We start from the raw sequence: 22101 nt of genomic DNA, 5'->3' as shown, positions 1-22101 counted from the left end.
AACCTGCCTAAATGTTCTTCCAAGCAAGTAACTCAGTACAATGCTTTTTAAGAAAAAACAATTTTTTGGGCTTAGCAACAGTACATGTTCTTGGGAAGCAACTGTGAATATTCAAATACCGTAATTGGAGATGATTTACCTTGTTTTGAATTAACTAAAATTCCATTGTTAAGCACAAATACTGCTCCACTAAATCATCATGCTTTAATAGGTCCACGTGAGCAGGTTACCGAGCGCATCAGGATTTATAACGCTCCTGGGGAGCTGACCACTGTATTATGCTTCCTGCTGCTAGGTAATATGCATGACACATTTCTGGACACTAATTCATTTATTTAATAGTAACAGTATGCAAAAACAGAGTTCAAAATGAGGCTGACAAAGGAGGTATAAAAGTTTTATTAATCCATAGCTAATCAAAGGCCAGCGGAAGGCATATAATGGTGGCATTTACAGACCATATCGAATGTGAATAAATTAAATTTTTGTTTCCTAAAATCTTACTAATAGGATGTATTCGACTTGAAACATTTATACTTTTAATTACAGAGGCAGGCAATTTGGAGCTGGCTTCTAGCTGCACTTTCCTTAAAAGCTACAACTTGGCATCAAGGACCAACACAAATCCTGTCATCAGCCATTGCCTCAAACATGATCAATTACAAAACAAGCGGCCTCATGCTAAAAATTGCCATGTTGTTTATTTCATTCCTGGTTTAATTATATTCTGTCAATCATGAGGAAGTTATTTTTCTCTGAAAGACAAGGAATATCTACTTTACTGTCATCCCATCACCCTGGTTACTACACAAAGCACATAAACAGGTAGCATAATGCCTCTTATGGGAAACGTTTTTTACAGTTTGATGGCTCCGTTATTCAACAAATCAGAGCAAAGCAACAAAGAGTTTGAAGTACAAGCAAAGGAGACCATTAGGAAAGACCAAGAAACCCTGAAGTGCGTGGGAAGAATCCTTCTCTTGGCTTAGTTCAATAGTATATGTTGGGAGAATATTTGCTCATCATTTCTAAGTAACAAAAGGAAATGAAGGCATCTGAAATATCAACCTCTCTGTATTCTAGAATTCTAAGCACATTCTATTGCTCAGAGCATTTTGTAGCGATCAGATAGCTCCACCTTGTATGAATATTTTTCTCATACTGAAGGTGAGAAAGAGATCACAGAATTTTCCATGGCAATATTTTCCTGAGTGTATTTTGCAGCAGATAAGCTAAAGAGCTTTTGCAGATTAGGAGGTTTTATATTAAAGAAGGGTTCCATGGTCAGATGAGTTTGGGGAATGCTAGATTAAACAAAGCTGTGTAAACATGTATCTTTAAGTAGGTTTCCTCAGTGCCTTTAATATGCTAATGGACATTGTAAAACTACAAGAAGAGAATACGATATGAAGCATTTCCCATATTTATTTGCTTGTGGAATTTTTGCTGAAAAGAATAAAGACCAATGTATTCCAGAATACAATTTAGGAAATAGCAATGTAAGCCATATCATCTTACGTTGACAATCAGGGCATACCAATGGATCTCAGATCTTCCCTGGTAGGTCTCCAGATGCTGCTCCCACCATCCCTCTCTGCTACCTACTGATAGAAGCCCACCCCAAATCTTTACCTCAGAGACTTCACAGTCAGCTTGAAAATCCACACACGATCTTCTAACACTGACACCACAGCCCTTAACCCAGAAGATTCTGAAAATACGTGTACTTTATTAGAGATAAAGTACAGAAGATGGACATTTTGATTTTTTTAATATACTCAGGACAATAGGCCTGAAAAAATGGTAAATATTTTTTGGTCATTTAAGGTTTACAAAAATCTCTAACATTGTTTAAGCAGGCACACATGGGAATCAGACAAAAAAATTAGTAGTTCCCACCCCTAGGATCACAGTTGTATTCTGATATAGTTGGATAGTATTCATTCAGAAGAGCACTGGGACTTACTAAAAAAACCACTAGAACCGCTAAGGAAGTTTAGTAAGGTCACAAGATACAAGGTCAATATTCAAAAATCAATTGTATACTAACAATAAACACTTAGAAATCAAGTTTTTAAAAATACTATGTGCAATAGTATTAAAATTAAAGTACTTAGGTATAAATCGAACAAAATAAGTGTAAGAGTTGCATCATGAAGATTACCAAACACTAATAAGAAAAAAGAACTAAATAGAGAGCTGTAGTGTGGTCACAGACTGGAAAACATAATATTGTTGAGACCATAATTCTCCCCAAAGTGATCTGTAGAGTCAATAAAATCCTAGTCAAAGCAACACAGGTTTGCAGCAGATAGAAATAGACAAATGATTCTAAGATTTATATGGAATAGCAGAGACGCTAGAATAGCCAAAAATATTTTGAAAAGAAGAACACAGTGGGAACGCCCACACTAATTGATCTAAAGACTTACTCTAAAACTACAGTAATCAGTACAGTGTAGTACTGGCATAGAATAGACACAGATCAATGGAATAGAACAGAAGGTCCAGGAAAATGTCCACACAAAAATGGTCAAGTGAAAATCAACAAAGGTGCCAAGGTAATTCAATGGAGAAATAACAGTCTTTTCCAACAATGGTGTTAGAACAATTGGATTCAATTAAATGCCAAAAAATGAATGTTAATCTTTTCTTCACATACCATATAAAAATTAACTTGAGATAAATGATAGATACAAATGTAAAACCTAAAACTATATAACTTCTAGAAGAAACATATGACCTTTGGTTGGTAAAGATTTTTTAGTTATAACACAAAAAGTGCAAACCATAAATGAAAACATTGATAAATTACGTTTTATCAAAATTAAAAACTTTTTCTCAAGACTCTTTCTAGAGAAAGAGTCTTCTAGACTAGAAGTCTCTAGTCTTCTATGGACTAAATTATGAAAATGAAATGACAAACTATGAGCCGGCAAGAATATTTGCAAAGCAAATATCTGATAATGCAAAAATTGCTTTGCAAATATCAGATATTTACAAAGCAAATATCTGATAATGAATATATCCAGAATATATTTTAACACTCTTACAACTCAATAATTAAAACGGAAAGACTCAATTTTTTTAATGGCCAAAAATTTGAACAGATTTCACCAAATAAGAGATGTGATGGCAAATAAACACATAAATCATTAGAAAACACAAACTTAAAACACAAGACACCACTACATAAACACCATTAAAAAGTCTAAAAGCATTAAAAAGTCCAAAAATACAAAGGGCTTATGAAGAAATGAAGCAACTCAAACTCCCTTACTTCACTGGTAGGAATGCAAAATGGTACAGTTACTTTGGAAATATGGCTGGTAGTTTCTTGCAGAGTTAAATACATATTTACCATACAACTCAGGAATCCCACTCCTATGTATTTATTCAAAAGAAATGCAAATGTATATCTACACAAAACCTTCATGCTAACGTTTGTAGCAACTTATACAGAATTGCCACAAACTGGAAACCTCTCAAATATCTTTTAGAGGGTGAATGGATAATAAACTATGGTACATTCAGACAATGGAATAGGATGGAGCCATGAACAAGAACATACTGATGCATGCAACAACATGGATGAATTTCAGAAATGCTGCTAACTGAAAGGTGACAGACACAAACACATGTTGTGTGGTTATCTTTACATGATAACCTTGAAAAGAAAATACAGAGAAAAGAATACGATCGGTGACTGCCAGGGGTTACAAGTTGTGGGAGAAGACTGACTACAAAAGGGATATAAGGATGCCTTTTATAAAAGTTGGGGGTGATGGAAATATTCTGTATCTTGAGTGTGAAGTGGTAAAAATACTATACATTTAATGCAAAGTCAGTGAACTGTACAACTCAAAAGTGTAGAGAATTTTACTATGTGTAAAGTATACCGCAACAAACCTGATTTTTAAAATAGGACACAAATTCATACTTTGGCTCATCTTACATTTTATCTAACATATCCACATGAAAGATCATTCTACAATGTAATGGTATTAAGCATTTTAAATACAACTTTTAAATTTTCATATGGAGGATTCAGTTTGGTGGATTCTTGGTGTTAAAAATTATGTTTGGCATCGGTACCAACTCACAAAGAAATTTCCCTACATAAAGAGGTGAAACACATTGGTGTTACTTTGAGAATTCTTAATGGAAGGAAGTGAACAGCCAAAAAACCACAAATAAATCGAAAGTATCACATGTTGTGACTTTGCCTTCTTGGTCTGAAACTCCTCAGTCCCTACTCTAATCAGGGAATTCTGATCACGTTGGCTAGCCTAGTAGTTAGAAATCCTAGCAATCAGGGAAATGAAAGATTGCACTTTGTAACTCCTGACTTACATACCAGACAGCGCCCTGATGAGCTGCTTCAACAGGTGTTCCCACCAGTTAACTCACTGCCTCTGGTATTATCTCCATTTCCTTCTCTTTGCACTCATGCTAGCATGCTCATTTAGAAAGCCAACATTCCTTAAGCATAGAATTATAAGAAAATATTATGAGCCATTCTGTGGATGGAGTTGAAAACCTGGAGGAAATGAATATTTTCTTTTAAAAAAATGACTAAAATTGCCCTATATTACTAAAAGTCATAGAATTACATGCTTAAAAATTGCACACTATCAAAAGTCACTGAATTTTGTGACATGTAAATTATACCTCAATGAAGCTGCTTAAAAAGAATTTATCTTAAAAATTGATTTATAAAACAGGACAAAACTTGAATAGATGAGTTATCATAGAAGATATGTAAAAATAATTGAAGATCAGTTGTTTTAAAAAGAATCAGAATTAAAGAGTGTCACAGCTGAGTTCTGTTTTATCTGTAAGGAAAAGGTCATTCCTTTATAATTCAAAACATTATAGACCATATTAAAAAATTAGAAATTGCCCCAACTCATTGTATGATTCTAACACAACGTTAAAATCAAAACCTGATAAAAATTGTACGGAAATGGAAAATGATAGCGTGATCTCACTTAGGAATTGAAATGCAAAAAACTAAATAAGTATGAACAAAGAAAATCCAGTAGCATATCAAAGCAATGCTCTATGACCAGGTAGATTTACTGCAGACATGTAAGAAAATTCAAGATTATGGAGTCTCTCAACATAATGGATGACAGCAACAAATTCAAGGAGAAAAATAATACGATCATATCATTAAAAGCCAAAAAACCTTTTGTTTTTCTCGGAAATAGTTGTATTCCTCAGATGTTTGTTTTGTCCCATGATAACAGTCTGGATGTGTGTCCCCTCCGAATCTCATGTTGAAATTTGATCCCTGGCTGGGTTTACTGTCTCATACCTGTAATGAGGCAGTGGGAGGCTTTGGGAGGCTGAAGCAGGAGGATCCCATGAGTCCAGGAGTTAGAGACCAGCCTGGTCAACATAGTGAGACCCCCGTCTTTAAAAATTAGCTGGGTTAATCATGAAATCAGGGCATACCAAATTTAAAAATTAATCCCAGCTAATTTTTAAATTTTTCTTTTGTAGAGACCCATGTCTTCTTACACTAACCTCAAATGGTTACCACCACACTCAGCTAATTTTGCTTGACCAGAGTTCAAGGCTGCTGTAAGCCATGATGGCACACTCTATTATGGGTTAAAGAGTAAGATCTTGCTTCAAAGAAAGAAAGAAAGAAAGAGAGAGAGAGAGAGAAAGGGTGGGCAGAGAGAACAAAAGCAAAGCAAAGCAAAAAGAGAAAAGAGTTTTATTCTCAGTGTTGGAGGTGAGACCTGGTGGGAAGTGTTTGGCCAATCCCTCATGAATGGCTTGGTGAGTCCTGCAGTTGAGTAAGTCTGTGTTCTGTTAGTTCCCGTAAGAACTGGTTGTTGAAAATATCCTGGTACCTCCCTGCCTTCTCTCGCCTCCTCTCTTACCATGAGATCTCTGCACACGCCAGCTCCCCTTTGCCTTCCATCATGAGTGAAGTAGGCTGAGCTCCTTGCCAGAAAGTATGCTGGCACCATGCTTCTTGCGCAGCCCTCAGGACCCTGTGCCAAATGAACATCTTTTTTTTTTTTTTTAAATAAATTACCCAGCCTCAGGTGTTCCTTTATAGCAACACAAATGGACTAAGACAGTCCGTGAACTCATCCCCTGGGTATCAGCCACTCTGTCAGGTAATGCTAATCTGGGAAAGTATGAGGATCTCATCACAATCTGTCAGAACTTACAGCTTCAGGGAGGGGGGAATTTATTTTTCCTCACTTTTCAGGGAAAGCTTTTTCAAGTGATATTTGCATTGAACACATGCACAAACAAATAGGGGGCCAGTAACTGACAAGGCTCTAGCCAGAAGATTAAGCTGTCATAAAGAGGAAGACAAAATCAGAGAGAAGCGTAGGAAGATGAAGCCAGTGTTCAGATGCTGACACAAATCAATCTGTGGCTTTTGCCCACCTCTTCAGTCTTTCCGGCCCTCAGTTTGCTCACCTGTGAAATGTGCAGCTCTTTAGATGCCTTGGATAGATTCCTATCTGCTCCAGAATTATATGATTCCTCTGCTTGACTAACTTTTTTGAAAGACACACAGGGAAGAATTAACTACACATTGACTAAGATCTGTGAATATCAAGCTTTAATATGAAGGTTGGAATTCTTCCCTGATATTTATTTTTAAATTTAATTTAACTTAAAATTTTTTATGAGTATGTAATAATTGTACAAATTTCCTGATATTTTGATCATGTCTTATTATCAATTCTTTTCTACTCTAAGAAGTGAGAGCCAGGCATGGTGGCTCATGCCTATAATCCCAGCACTTTGGGAGGCCTTGGTGGGCAGATAACTTGAGGTCAGGAGTTCAAGATCAGCCTGAGCAACATGATGAAACCCCATCTCTACTAAAAATACAAAATTAGCCAGGCATGGTGACGCATGCCAGTAATCCCAGCTACCTGGGAGACTGAGGCAGGAAAACTGCCTGAACCCAGAAGGCGGAGGTTGTGGTGAGCCAAGATCACACAACTGCACTCCAGCCTCGGCAACAACAGCAAAACTCCATCTCAAAAAAAAAAAAAACAAAACAAAACAAACAAACAAAAAAAAAACACAGTGAATGACTGCTTGGCTTTTTATGGGAGAAATTAATGGCAAAGAGCATTCGATAGGCAAAGTTGTGTTTTGCCCACAATTTTAAAACAGCGTACGTAAGGCAGTATTTATAAAATAGTAGAACAGATGTAACTTATATTTTAAAAGTGGGTTGGGAGAGTAAAATATGAATGGAAAAATCCTTGGTCCATTTGGGCTGCGCCAACAAAATGCCTTGACAGGGTGGCTTACAAACAATAGGATTGTTTTTGTAAACCATCAGTCAAGATGAAGGTGTCAGCAGATTTGGTGACTGGGGAGGGACCACTTTGTCACAGACCAACATCTTCTTACTCTAACCTCAAATGGTAGAAGGGACCAGGGGTCTCTTTGGAGCCTCTTTTATAAGGAAATTAATTCCACTCATGAGGGCTTCTCCCTCATAACTTAATCACTCCCCAAAAGGCCTCACCTCCTAATACATCATCTTGGGGGTTAAGATTTCAACAAGTAAACTTTGGGGGACACAAACATTCAGACCATGGCATTACGTCTCACACCGAGTGTCCAACGGAGGTATGCCATGCCCCGAGCAGGGTTAACCTCAGCTAGCTCTCCTCCCTCCTTCCCTTTCTTTCCAGCAGAATCTCAGAGGACTAGCATTTCTTAGAACCCTTTTGGAAAATGCTAAAATCACAAAGTGTAAGCTTGCCAACTGAAAAATAAAAACAAGAGTCACCAAGTCTTCATGTTTGCCTTTTGTGGGCTGTTTAAGGCATTAGAAGCTAAATTAAACCATTTTTTTCCCCTCACAATTATGTGATAAACCCTGTTTTCCAAAGGTGACTGTGTTCTCTCTGCCTCAGGAGGTAAACATGAAATGAGAGAGGTGTGAGCTGCTCAGAAAAGCCCAGGCGGCAGCCACAGAGATGGCTTTGTTCACTATTCCTGGGTAAGGGCAGCCAGCATCAGGGAGATCAAGTCATCACTGCCCTAAATCCCCAATCATGTCGGCCTCCACTCCATAAACTAGTGGGGCAGCCAGCCACGCAAATGCCTAAAGGTTAAGCACATACCATTGACCTCTGAGAAACGAGTTTTCTCACATCATTAAATACAGCCTTGACTGATCACACCAAAAAGTGCCCTGGGAGCATTATTTAAGGCTTAGATGTTCCACCTACATTTGTGTGACACAAAATCAATATCTTTCCCTGCCTTTGTTTGCCTGGATTATGTTTAACTACTAAATGGCTTTTAGGGCACCAATTAGATTTATCATCTTGCATTTTACACAGGCAGTTGTGTGAACAAGAAAAATAGGAATATGTCTTCATTTCCTTTCCCTCTAGGTTGTCAGCACAAGAAACATGAAACAACTTATCTAGAGTATGCTTCTATGTCAGTACACAGATACACGATTGATAATCCTTATAGCAGAAATGTTTTCCCTTGACCTAAAAGACTTCCTTGACAATGGTGCTTTTACAGAACACTGTAAAAATAGATTATTTAATAAAAGCATGGAAATAATTGATTCTTCATTTGGCAGAAAATATTAAATCTCAAGTTACGCACATATAAATAAATTTCCAGATGCTTTAAGTTTTTAATGCAAGAAGTAGAGGTACTAAACAAAATAATAGAAAAAATCTTAATAAAATAATAAAGGAAAAGATTAATGTGACTACATAAAATTTTTGAAGGTCAAAAATAATCCAGTAAAGCTAATGTTATTTAACCTTTATTCAATACTTAAGTGATAGGAACTAAGCTAAACCTTCACATATATTGACTTCATATATATATATATACACACACACACACACACACACACACACATACACACACACACACATATGGGGATTATAAGGAATTGACTCACATTATTGGAGGCTGAGAAGCCCCAAGTCAGTGAGCTAGAGACACAGGAGAGCTGATGTGTAGTTCTTGTCTGAGTCCAAAGACTTGAGAACCAGAAGAGACAACAGTGTAAGTTCAGGTCCAAAAGCTAGCAGCTCAAGATCTAAGAAGAACTGATGTTTCAGTTCAAGTCTGAAGGCTAAAGAAGACCAAAGTACCAGCTCAAGTGATCAGACAGGAGGACTTTTCTCTTACTCAACCTTTTGTTCTATTAAGGCCTTCAACTGGTTGGATGAGGTCCACCTACATTAGAGAGGCAATCTGTGTTATTCAGTCTACCAACTCAAATGTCCATCTCATCCAGAATCATCCAATCAGACACATCTAGAACAGTGTTTGGCCAAATATTTGGAAACCCCATGGCCCAGCCAAGTTGACACATTAAATTAATTGTCACAATAATACTGTCCTCCTTTAGATCGCTTAACCAGAAACACATAGACAGAGTGGTAAAGTAAAACCTTGTAACCAGCTCTGTCTGAAAACAAACAAGTTCTGTCTTAGAAACTGGGGGAAATACAAAACATAGGACAAAGGAAAAAAAAACTAGTAACAATAACAAGAGATTTATGAATCAATAAAATTGACTAGTACCCCATATCAATATTGGCAAAGAAAAATTTTTAAAAAATACAAACATACAAATTTTAAAAAATAGGCAATTACAGAGGAAATAGATGTTAATAAAAATAAATATGCTCAATCTCTTTAATAATAAAAGAAATACAATTTAAAACAATGAGGCATCATTACAGATACCGTATCAGACTCCAAAATTACTTAGAATGATTATTCTCAGTGTGGGCAAGGAGAAAAGAAAGTGCCACATTTATGCACAATTAGTACAAAGTTTTAGGGAGGTCAATTTGGAGAAATCTATCAAAATTTAAACATATATTATTTTTGACACAGAAATCTCTTTTAGGTAGTTCTCCTACAGACATACATATATGTGCAGATATATTTACAAAAATACTCATTACAGTATTGTTAGTGAGAACAAGGTATTACAAACTAATTAAATGTCTATCCGGTAAGAGTTTGGTTAAGTTATATGTTCATATAGAAAAATTTTATACAGCTGTTGAAAGAATTTTAAAAAGGGGGAAATGCACACAATATAATTTGGATAAAAACAAGGTATGCAGTCATACGTATATTATGGTCTTGCTCTTATGTGAATATATAAAGTTCATAGGAGAGTTTTTACTGAAAGATGTAGATAGTTGCTGGGGGTCGGAACAGATGTAGTCAGGGCCTGAGCCATTACTTTAGAATTTTTGTTTTCTTATTACCTGAGTGAGATTTACCATAAAGGTAATGAAGTCTAAGCTTCAGGTTCCCTCACTTGTATGAATCTCCCTCAAGGAGCTGGGAGGGGCCTTAGCAATGTGTTCACATAACCACATGTTTTCGCAAATTTGCAGAAGTAAAATGATGCCACTTCAATCAGTTAAGGCTACTGACTATTTCAATTGAGACTTCTCTGTCACATGTCCTTTGATGTTGGGTGCTTTGCAGTTATTTTTCAACCAAATTCTTTTCCTAAGGCAAAGCTTTCAGCATACTTTCACTTCCATGCAAACTTCTCATCTCCTATTTCTTTATTATTACTGCCTGTTATAGGTCCTCATCCTCTGTCTGCAATTCCAAAGTCCAAAACAAGCTATGAACAGTTTTATCAGTATCCCGTTGGCAGCAAAACTATTTGATTAAGGTTTAGTTAGTGGGAATACCTGACTTGAACCGACATCAGATTATTAAAGATTCTCCTTATGCCACTTAGAATGAACATCATATTTTGCTGTAGAAATAATTATGCCTTTGATAATGGTTGTTGCCCAGTCCCCAAGGAGTTTTTACATAATAAATGCTGACAAATAAAATGCACAAAGGATGAGAGAAAACAAAAGATTAACGTACTGCCCCTTCTGAAATAGACTTTTCAGAAATAATCTAGGAAATAGTTTTAAAAAGAACCAGCTGGGCATGGTGGCTCACGCCTGTGATCCCAGCACTTTGGGAGGCTGAGGTGGGTGGATCATGAGGTCAAGAGATGGAGACCATCCTGGACAACATGGTGAAACCCCGCCTCTACTAAAAATACAAAAATTAGCTGGGCATGGTGGCGTGTGCCTGTAGTCTCAGCTACTCTGGAAACTGAGGCAGGAGAATAGCTTGAACCCAGGAGGCAGAGGTTGCAGTGAGCTGAGATCATGCCACTGTACCCCAGCCTGGGAGACAGAGGAAGACTCCATCTCAAAACAAAAAACAAAACACAAGAATCAAATCTTTCCCTTTTGGAGCATCTGTCTGGCATAATAGGCAAGTTGTCAAGACCTGAATTATCTTACGTGACAATGAGACCAAGTTTGCCTAATTTATTTTTTTATTTTATTTTGTTTTTTTAAATTTTTCGCCAGTGTTAACCAGATCGCTAGGTAGGTTGCCTTAACTGCTAATGAAGTCCAAACATTTACCGTTCCTGATCCATGTTCCAAGGGGTTCAAACCAATACTGATTGTAGCCTCTGCCTTAAAGGTGGGTTTCAGATGGAGAGCACCAGCCTGTGAGAACACATATTGACATAACCAATATAGGCTTGCCTGTGCGTGGAGAGGAACTTGAGTAGGGAGGAGGAGAACCATCTGTGAATTCAGTTCTTCCCTCTTTTCTTCTACAACAAAACATCTGTTATGTAGAACACTGAGCATGGTGGCAGAAAGCCTGGTTTATTACTGCTGGGTAGTACTGATCATAAGCAAAATACACTGTACTGTAGGATCAAAATGACTTACATTTAGCTATAGAAAGTGATTATGCTGTAAAAAAACTTAAAGTCAGTAGGAGATGCAGGTCAGAACAACAAGGTTATGCTACTTTTTACCCACTCTGTAGGCAAACAATAGAGTGAATTGATGCTTGGTGCCAATGGTGGTGTGGATACTCAGGAACCCTTGTGCATTACAGGTGGTAATGATGCCTAGAAAGACCACTCTGGAAAGCAATCTGGCAGCAAATCTCAACATACTAGAGCAGTTGTGCTTTGGCTGAGGTGTGGGAAGAAGAGAGGAGCTTTGCACAACCTGATAACAAGTGGGCTGTTAGTCAAAGAGTTTAAGAAAAGAAGCATAACATACTGAATCAGTATAAATTTTGCCCAGTATTTCAGCCAAATATTGGGAAACTAAGGAGAAATAAGGAGGAGGAAAAGGTAGAGGTGAACTAAGAAAACTACTGAAATCCAAACACACAAAGCAGAGGCTTCATCTGACAGAAATGCAGGGAAAACAGTAATAACAGTGTTAAGAATAAGAATAAATATTATGTGAACTGCATTATCATTCTAAACTCTGAAAATGTTCAATTCCTAAACATAGCAGGGCCATCAGTCTTAGAAAGAAGTTTGTGAACCTTTATCTTAGTCTCACATGAAAATATGTCTTTCTAAAATTTTACTCTTAATATTTAGCTTTCTAACATGTTAAATCAAACCTGATAAAGGCAACCTGTAAAAGATCCCACTACCAATATCATACTAGTGATGACAGACTGAATTACTTCCAATATCAGGTAGGATTCAATATATCTGCTCTGACCATTTCTGTTCAACATCATACTGGCACACTATCTCCAATAAAGCCTTGAGATGACAACAGCACTGGCCAATACCTTGATTTCAGCCTTATGAGAAACTCAGAGCCAGAAATTCCAGCTGAGATACAACCAGACTCTTGAACCATAAAAACTGAGATAATGAAATTGTTTTGAGGCACTTAAGTTTTGGGTTGTTATGCAACATTAGACACATAATACTACACTCTATTAAATGCTACTAGATCTAATAATTGAGTTTATCAAGGTCACATGATACAAGGTCAATATAGAAAAACCCATTGCAATTCTACATTCTAGCTATAAACAATAAAAATTGAATTTGAGGGCTGGGCACAGTGGCTCACGCCTGTAAGCCCAGCACTTTGGGAGGCCGAGGCGGGTAGATCATGAAGTCAAGAGATCGAGACCATCCTGGTCAACATGGTGAAACCCCGTCTCTACTAAAAATACAAAAAATCAGCTGGGCCTGGTGGCGCGTGCCTGTAATCCCAGCTACTCAGGAGGCTGAGGCAGGAGAATTGCCTGAACCCAGGAGGCGGAGGCTGCGGTGAGCCGAGATGGCGCCATTGCACTCCAGCCTGGGTAATGAGAGCGAAACTCCGTCTCAAAAAAAAAAAAAATTGAATTTGAAATGTACTATTTACTTTAGCACCTCAAAAAAATCTATTAAATACTTGAGATAAATATGTACAAGACTTGTTTGTTAAAAACCACAAAATGTTCCTAACAGGGATTTTAAAAGATCTGAATAAAAGGAAAGATAAACCATGTTCATAGATGGTAGGCTTCAGTATTGTTAAGATATCAATCATCGCCAAATTGATTTATAGATAAAATGCAATTTCAATCTAAATCTGAACAAGCAACTTTATAGAAACTGACAAGCTTATTCTCAAATGTACACGGACATTCAAAGAGCCTGGAATAGCCAAAACAGTTTTGAAAAAGAACAAAGTGAAGTCTTTAAACTATAGTAGTTCCTCCTTATCTGTGGTTTCCTTTTCCAGTTTCAGTTACCCATGGTTCAATCACAGTCTAAAAATAGGTGAGTGCAGTTTAATAAGATATTTTGAGGGAGAGTGAGAAAGAGACCACATTTACATAAATTATATTACTGTATATTGTCACAATTGTTCTATTTTATTATTAGTTATTATTGTCAATATCTTACTGTGTCTAAATTAGAAATTAAACTTTATCATAGTGATGTAAGTATAAGAAAAATCATGGTGAATATAGGGTTCAGTACTACCTGCAGTTTCAGACATTCACTAGGGGTCTTGGAACATGTCCCCTAGGATAAGGGGGGGCTACCATACTTGGTTTCAAAACTTACTCTAAAGACATGCTAACGAAGATAATGCACTGTCTTAAGAAGGGCTACATAGCTCAATTGAATTGAAGAAGGTTTAGAGGTGGATATAGGTATAGATACATAAGGCAAATTTATTTTCAACAAACATGCCAAAGTTATTCAATGGGAAAAAGGCAGTCTCATCAAAAAGTCATGCTGGAATATTTGCATATCTAAAGGTAAAAACAAAAACAAAAATCTGATCCTCAAATCTAACTTTAAATCATAAACAACATATATGTGTGATTAAAATATGTTTTATCCAGAAATATAAAGAACTATTGCAATTCAATAATATGAATATAAATGACTTAATTTAAAAGTAATCAAAAGGAACATCAGCAAGGTGGCAGAGTAGGAAGCCTTGGACCCTCCTTCCCCTGACAAACACTCCAATTTGGCAATAATTCACAGATAATTTCCCTTTGTAAGAAATCTAAAACGTAACTGAAAGGCTCTTACATCATGGATTAATGCAAAATCAGACTCATTGAAACTGATAAAGATTTAAGACATCTCCTCACCAGAATGCCTAACCCTGGCACAGTGGCCTACAATGAGGAAAAGACCCCCTAACTTTGAGCTTCTTTCAGGGAAGGAAAAGGGTTGGTTTATATGGCTAGTGCCCCAATTTTTTTGAGAGGGTGCCCCAGATGGCTGGTTTCTGTTTTGCCAAACTTGAGCTTTGCTGGAATCAGCACAATCTAGCTGCTTGAGGGGAACAGAGATGGCAGCATGGGCCAGTAGACAACATAGACCCTTCTTCTTGCTCAGCACAGAGTAAGGAGACAAAAATCTCAACTCTCAGCTACTCCCTAGAATGTGAAGAAGCTGTTCTATGTCTTCAGCACCCCAGCTTCTCCAGTGCTACCTAATGAATGAACTGGCATCTGTCCTTCCAGTCTTGGAACATTCATGGGTCCAGCACAGTGTAGAGACCTCAGGGAAGAATAGAGATGGTGGTGTAAACTGGTAGATGCCTTCTGGCTCTTAGCATAGAGCAAAAAAGAAAAAAAAAAACCCATAGTTGCCTGCTTTACCTATCTAATGTACAGACATCAACACAGAGAGTCAAGGAAAACAAAGAAACTGGCAAAGATGTTCCAAACAAAGGAAGAAGATAAATTCCCAGAAATCAACCCTAATGAAACAGAATCATATGATTTATCTGACAGAGAATTACCTGTTATAAAGATGTCCACCAACATCAAGAGCATAATGCACAAATGTGAGAATTTCCACAAAGAGATAAAAAATATTAAAAAGTACCCAGTGAAAATCATAGAGCTCAGGAACATAGCTGAAATAAAAATTTACTAGTGGATTAGATTAGATAAAGAAGAAAACTTGAACACAAGTCATTGGAAAAATTCAGTCAGAGAAACAAAAAGGAAAAAGAATGAAAAAGAGTGAAGAAAGCTTATAGACTTATGGGATACCATCAAGTGGGCCAATATACACATTACAGGACTCTCCAAAAAAGTTGAGAAAAAGAAAAAAACCAGAAAACTTATTCAAAGGAATAATGGTGGAATATTCCCTATTTGGAGAAGGAAATGAGCATTCAGTTCTAGGAGACCCAAAGGACACCAAATAAGAAGAACCTAAAGAAATCCACACTGATAGACATTATAGTCAAGCTGTCAAAAGTCAAAGACAAAGAGAGAATTGTGAATGTGGCAAGAGAAAAGTGACTTGTCACATATAAGAGAATTCCCGTAAGACTGTCAATAGTATTTTCAGGAGAAACTTTGCAGTCCAGAAAAGAATGGGATGATATATTCAAAGTGCTGAAACAAAAGAACTGCCTATCAAGAATATTATAACTGGAAAACTGTCCTTCAAAAATAAGAAAAAATAAAAGATTTTCTCAGATAAAAGTGGAAAAACTTTATCACCATTAGACCTGCTTAGAAAAAATCTAAAGGGCGTTCTTTAGGTTGAAATGAAAGAATGACAAACAGCAAAATAATAGTCTAAGAAAGTATAAAATTTATTGGTAAAGATAAACATATAGATAAACAAAGAATACTATATGACTGTAATGGCTATGGGTACATCATTTTTCATTCTAATATAAAAGTGAAAAGACAAAAGCATTAAAAACAACTACAACTTTAAAAGATGTTAAAAGATACATGATATGAATAGATGTAAATTGTGACAACAATAACATAAAACGTGTGGGGATTCAAGTGTAGAGTTCCTGTCTGCCATTGAACTGAAGCTATTATCAGTATAAAACAGACTGTTATAAGGTATTTTATGTATGCCTCAAAATAACAAGAATGAAAAAAAACCTATAGGAGGTACACAAAACAAAAAGGAGAGGAATAAAAGCATATCAGTACCAAACAAACAAACAAACAAACAAAACGAAACACAGAGGACGATAACAAGAGAAGAGAAGATAAAGGAACTGTAAGCCCAGGAGAAAACAATTTATAAAATGGCAAGAGTAAATCCTTTCCTTTGAATTATTACTTTAAATGTAAATGAATTAAAATCCCCAATCAAAGGACATAGGCTAGTTAAATGGGTAAAAAAGAAGACCCAACTATATGCTGTCTACAGAAACTCACTTGAGATTTAGGTATACACATAGGCTGAGAGTGAAGAAATAGAAAAAGATATTCCATAGAAATGGTAACTGTAAGAGCAGAGATAGTAGTACTTATATCAGACAAAATAGACTCTAAGTCAGAAACTGTCATAAGAGACAAGGATGTTATATAATAATAAAAAGGACAATCCACTAAGAAGATATAAGTATTATAAATATATATGCCCCCAACATCAAAGCACCCAAACATATAAAACAAACATTGACAGATCTGAGAGGAGAAATATATAGCAATACAGCAATAGCAGGCAACTTCAATACCTTACTGTCAATGACGGGTAGAAAACCTAGACAGAAGATTAAAAATACAGCAGAGGACTTGAACAACACTACGGACCAAATTGACCTGCCAGATACATACAAAACATTTTACAGCAAAATACGCATTCTTCTCAAGAGCACATAAAACTTTCTCCATAATAGATTACATATTAGGTGAAAAGAAGTGATAATAAATTTAAGAAAATTGAAATCATACCAAATATCTTTACTGACCACATGGAAAGAAAGTTAAAAGCAGGAGGAAAACTGAAAAATTCACAGCTATATTAAACAACTGTGTTAAACAACACAGTATTGAACAGCCATTAGGCCAAAGAAGAAATCAAAAAGGAAACTGCAAGATACCTCAAGATAAATGAAAACAAAACCACATCATATCAAAACTTATGAGATATAATAAAATCAGGGAATAAATACTAATCAAGTAATATAATACTAAGAGGTGGTATTGTGATTAACACCTAAATTAAAGAAGAAGAAGGATATCAAATAAACAGCTTGATTTTACATCTCAAGGACCTAGCAAAAGAAGAATAAACTAATTCCAAAGTTAGCAGAAGGAAGGCAATAACGTAAGAGCAGAAATAACTTAGACAATAGAAAGAAAACAACAAACTAAAAGTTGGTTTTCTGAAAAGATAAAATTGACAAACCCTTAACTGAACTAATTAAGAAAAAAGTGAAAAACACAAATAAATAAAATAAAAGAGAATACATTACAACTGGAGGCCAGGTGGGGTGGCTTGTGCCTATAAATCACAGCATTCTGGGAAGCCAAGGTGGGTGGATCACCTGAGGTCAAAAGTTTGAGACCAACCTTGCCAACATGGCAAAACCCCATCTCAACTAAGAATACAAAAATTAGCCTGGTGCGGTAGCACATGCCTGTAATCCCAGCTACTTGGGAGGCTGAGGTGAGAGAATCACTTAAACTCTGGAGGCAGAAGATACAGTAACCCAAGATCATGCCACTGCACTCCAGCCTGAGCAAGAGAGCAAGACTTTGTCTAAAAAAAAAAAAAAGAAAAGAAAAGAAAAAATGGTGCTACAGAAATACAAAGGATTCTGAGACCACCCTGAACAATTATGTACCACAAATTGGATAACTAGAAGAAATGAAAAAAATTCTGGAAACACACATTCTACCAGACTAAATCATGAAGAAATAAAAAGTCTCAACTGACTAATAACTAGTGTGGAGACTGAATCAATAGTCAAAAAACTTCCAAATAAAGAAAAGCTCAGGACCTAATGGTTTCATTGGCTAATTCTACCAAATATTTAAAGAATAAATGCTAATCTTTCCAAAGTCATCAAAAAAATTAAAGAAGGACTACTTTTAAATTTGTTTTATGAGCACAGCATTATCCCGATACCAAAGTCAAAGACACTACAAGAAAAGAAAACTGTAGGCTAATATCCTGATGAATATAAATGCAAATATCCTCAACAAAACACCTGCAAACTGAATCAAATAGCATGTTAAAAGGATCATTTACCATGACCAAATGGAATTTATCCTGGGGATGCAAGAGTGGAAAAACATATGAAAATCAATTAATGTGATTAAAATCACTTAAGTGTCTCAACAGATGCAGAAAAAGTGTTTGACAAAATTCAACACTTTTTCATGATAAAAACTCTGAACAAACCAGGAGGAGAAAGTACCTCAACATATAGCAACCATCTGTGAAAAGCCCATAGCTAACATCAAGCACAAGGGCGAAAAACTGAATTGAAAGCTTTTCCTCTAAGATAAAATACAAAGAAAGGATGCCCACTCTTGCCACTTCCATTCAACATAGTACTGGAAGCCTTAGCCAGAGGAATTAGGCAAGAAAAAGAAATAAAAGGCATCCAAATTGGAAAGGAACAAGTAAAATTGTCAGTCTTTACAGATGTCATGGTCTTACATATAAACAATTCTAAAAGCTTCATTTAAAAAACTGTTAGACCTAATAAATTAATTCAGTAAATTTGCAGGACATATAATCAGCATACAAAAATTAATTGCATTTCTATTAACTAACAACAAGTTACCTGAAAAGAAAATAAGGAAACAATCCCACTTATATCAAGAAAAATAATAAAATATTAAGGAATAAACCTAAGTAAGGAAGTGAAAGTCTTGTATACTGAAAACTACGAAACATTGATGAAATTAAAGAAGACATAAACAAATGGAAAACCAGTCCATGTTCATGGATTAGAAGACTCAATGTTGTCAAAACATCTGCAGTACCCAAGGCAATCTATAGGTTTAGTGTAATCTCTATCAAAATCTCAATGTTATTTTTTACAAAAATAGAAAAATAATCCTATGATTCAGATGAAACAATGAAATGACAACCAATCTTGAGAAAGAAGAATAAAGTTCTTTCCAATTTCCAAGTATATCACAAAGCTACAACAATCAAAACTGTATGGTACTTGCATAAAGGCATATAAACTAAAAGAATAGAGAGCTTGAAAGTAAATTCATGCATATATGCTATGATTTGAGTGTCTACACCAAAACTCATGTTGGACTCTTAATTCCTAATGAAGCAAATTTTGGAAATGGAACATGATGGGAAGCATTTAGGTCCTGGAGGCTCTGCCCTTCTTGTTGTAGTGAGTTCTTGCTTTTGTGGGACTGGATTAGTAACCTTGAGAGTGGATTGTTATAAAGTGAGGTTGCCTCTCATGTTTTGCCCTTTTGGCATGCCTGCTTCCCCTTCTGCTTCTATTATGTTTCCTGAAGCACAAAGCCATTACCAGAAGCTGAACAGATGCTGGTGCCATGCTCTAAGACTTTTCAGCCACAAGAATCATGAACCAAATAAAACTCTTTTCTTTATAAATTACCTAGCCTTGTGTATTGTCATACAGCAACACAAAACAGACTAAGACAACGTACAATAAACTGATTTTTGACAACAGTGCCAAGAATACACAATGGGGAAATACTAATCTCTTCAACAAGCAGTGTTGGGAACACTGGATATATACATGCAAAAGAATGAAATTAGACCTTTATCTTATACCATACACAAAGATCAGCTCAAAATAGATTAGAAACTTGAATGTAAGACCTGAACCTAAAAAGCTAACAGAAGAAAATGTGAGTGGAAAGTCTTTATGACATTGGTCTTGGCAATAATTTCATGGCTAAAATGCCAAACACATAAGAAAACAAAGCAAAAATAAAATGGGACTACATAAAACTAAAAGTTTTTAAACATCCAGCAAAGAAAACAATCAATAAAGTGAAAAGGTGACCTAGAGGATGGGAGAAAATATTTGCAAACCACATATCTGATAAAAGATTAGTCTCTAAAATATATAAGGAACTCCTCCAACTCAATAACAATGAAACTAATAGTCTGATTTTAAAATGGGTTAAGTAATTGAATAGTCATCTCTCCAGAGAAGAAATATACCAATAGGTATTAAGGTGATTTTAAAATGAGCTAAGAAACTGAATAGACATATCTCCAGAGAAGACATATTATACCAACATATTATGGCAATGGCTAACAGGTATATTAAAAATGCTCCACATCACTAGGCATCAGGCAAAGGCAAATAAAAACCACAATGAGGCTGGGTGCTGTGGCTCACACCTATAATCCCAGCACTTTTGGAGACCAAGTTGGGTGGATCATCTGAAGTCAAGAGTTCAAGATCAGCCTGCCCAACATGTTGAAATCCCCTTTCTACTAAAAACACAAAAATTAGCTGGGCATGGTTGTGCATGCCTGTAATCTCAGCTATTCAGGAAGCTGAGGCAAGAGAATTGCTTGAGCCTAGGAGGTGGAGGTTGCAGTGAGCTGAGACTGCATCACTGCACTCCAGCCTGGATGACAGAGTGAGACTCCGTCTCAAAAGCAAACAAAAAAGAGATCTCATCTTACATATGTCATAATATATTGGCAAGAATGTGGAGCTATCGGAACACCTGCACACCTTGGGCGGGAATGAAAGATGATCCAGTTGCTATGAAAAGCAATATGGAGGTACCTCAAAAAATTAAAAATAGAACTATCATATGATCCAGCGATCCCACTGCTAGATATTTATCTGGAATAATTAAAATGAGTACTCCAAAGAGATATTAGCACTCCTGTGTTCATTGCAGCACTACTCACAACAGGCAAGATGTGGCAACAAGCTAAATGTCTATCAACAGATGAATGGATAGAGAAAATATGGTATACGCATACAATGAAATAATACACAACCTTACAAAAAGAAAATTCTGCATTATGTGTTGACATGGACATACTTTAAGACCACTATGCTAAATAAAATGAGCCAGTCACAGAAAGACAAATACTGCATGATTTCAGTTACATGAGGTGCCTAAAATAGTCAATTCATAGACTCATAGACTCACAGAGTGAAATAGTAGTTTCCAGAGGCTGGGGATAGGGGAAATGTGATGTTACTAATAAACGGGCATTAAGTCAGTTAAACAAAATGAACAAGCTCAAGAAATCTGTAACTATAGTCAACAACAATATATTATACACTTTAAAAACTTTGTTAAGGCTGGGAACATTGGCTCACACCCGTAATCCTATCACCCTTAGGGGCTGAGGTGGGAGGATCACTTGAACCTGGGAGTTTGAGACCAGTCTCGGAAACACAGTGAGACCCTATCTCTAGAAAAAAATATTTTAAATTATCCTAGTGTGGTAGTGCATGCCTGTAGTCATAGCTCCTTGGGAGGTTGGGGTCAGAGGATCACAGCCTGGGAGGCCAAGGCTGCAGTAAGCTGTGATTGTACCCTTGCAACCCAGTCTGGGCAATAAAGTGAGACCCTGTCTGTCTCAAAAAATTTTTAATTTAGTTGTTAAAAATTAAATTTTTAAATTTTAATTTATTATGAGAGCTATCATGTTAAGTATTCTTATCAACATAAAATTTAAAAAAACGTAATGGTCAAAAGATTTGAAAAGAGATTTTACCAAAGAAGATAAGTGAATAGCCATTAAACACATAAAAAATATTCCTCAACACTTTTATTAGGAAAATGAAAATTAAAACCACAACGAGACTAGGCACAGTGGCTCACACCTGTAATCCCCGCACTTTGGGGAGCTGGGGTGGGAGGATTGCTTAGCGGGAGGATTGCTTAAAGCCTGGAGTTTGAGTCAAGCCTGGGAAACAGAGCAAAACCCACTCTCTACAAAATTTTAAAAATTAGCCATGCATGGTGATGTAAACCTGTACTCTCGGCTACTCAGAAGACTGAGGCAGGAGG

Source organism: Sapajus apella, unplaced genomic scaffold (genome assembly GCF_009761245.1).
Source record: "Sapajus apella isolate SASKATOON/1434 unplaced genomic scaffold, GSC_monkey_1.0 scaffold37, whole genome shotgun sequence".
Classification (NCBI taxonomy): domain Eukaryota; kingdom Metazoa; phylum Chordata; class Mammalia; order Primates; family Cebidae; genus Sapajus; species Sapajus apella.
The sequence above is the reverse complement of the archived record's forward strand: the minus strand, read 5'-3'. Positions refer to the sequence as shown.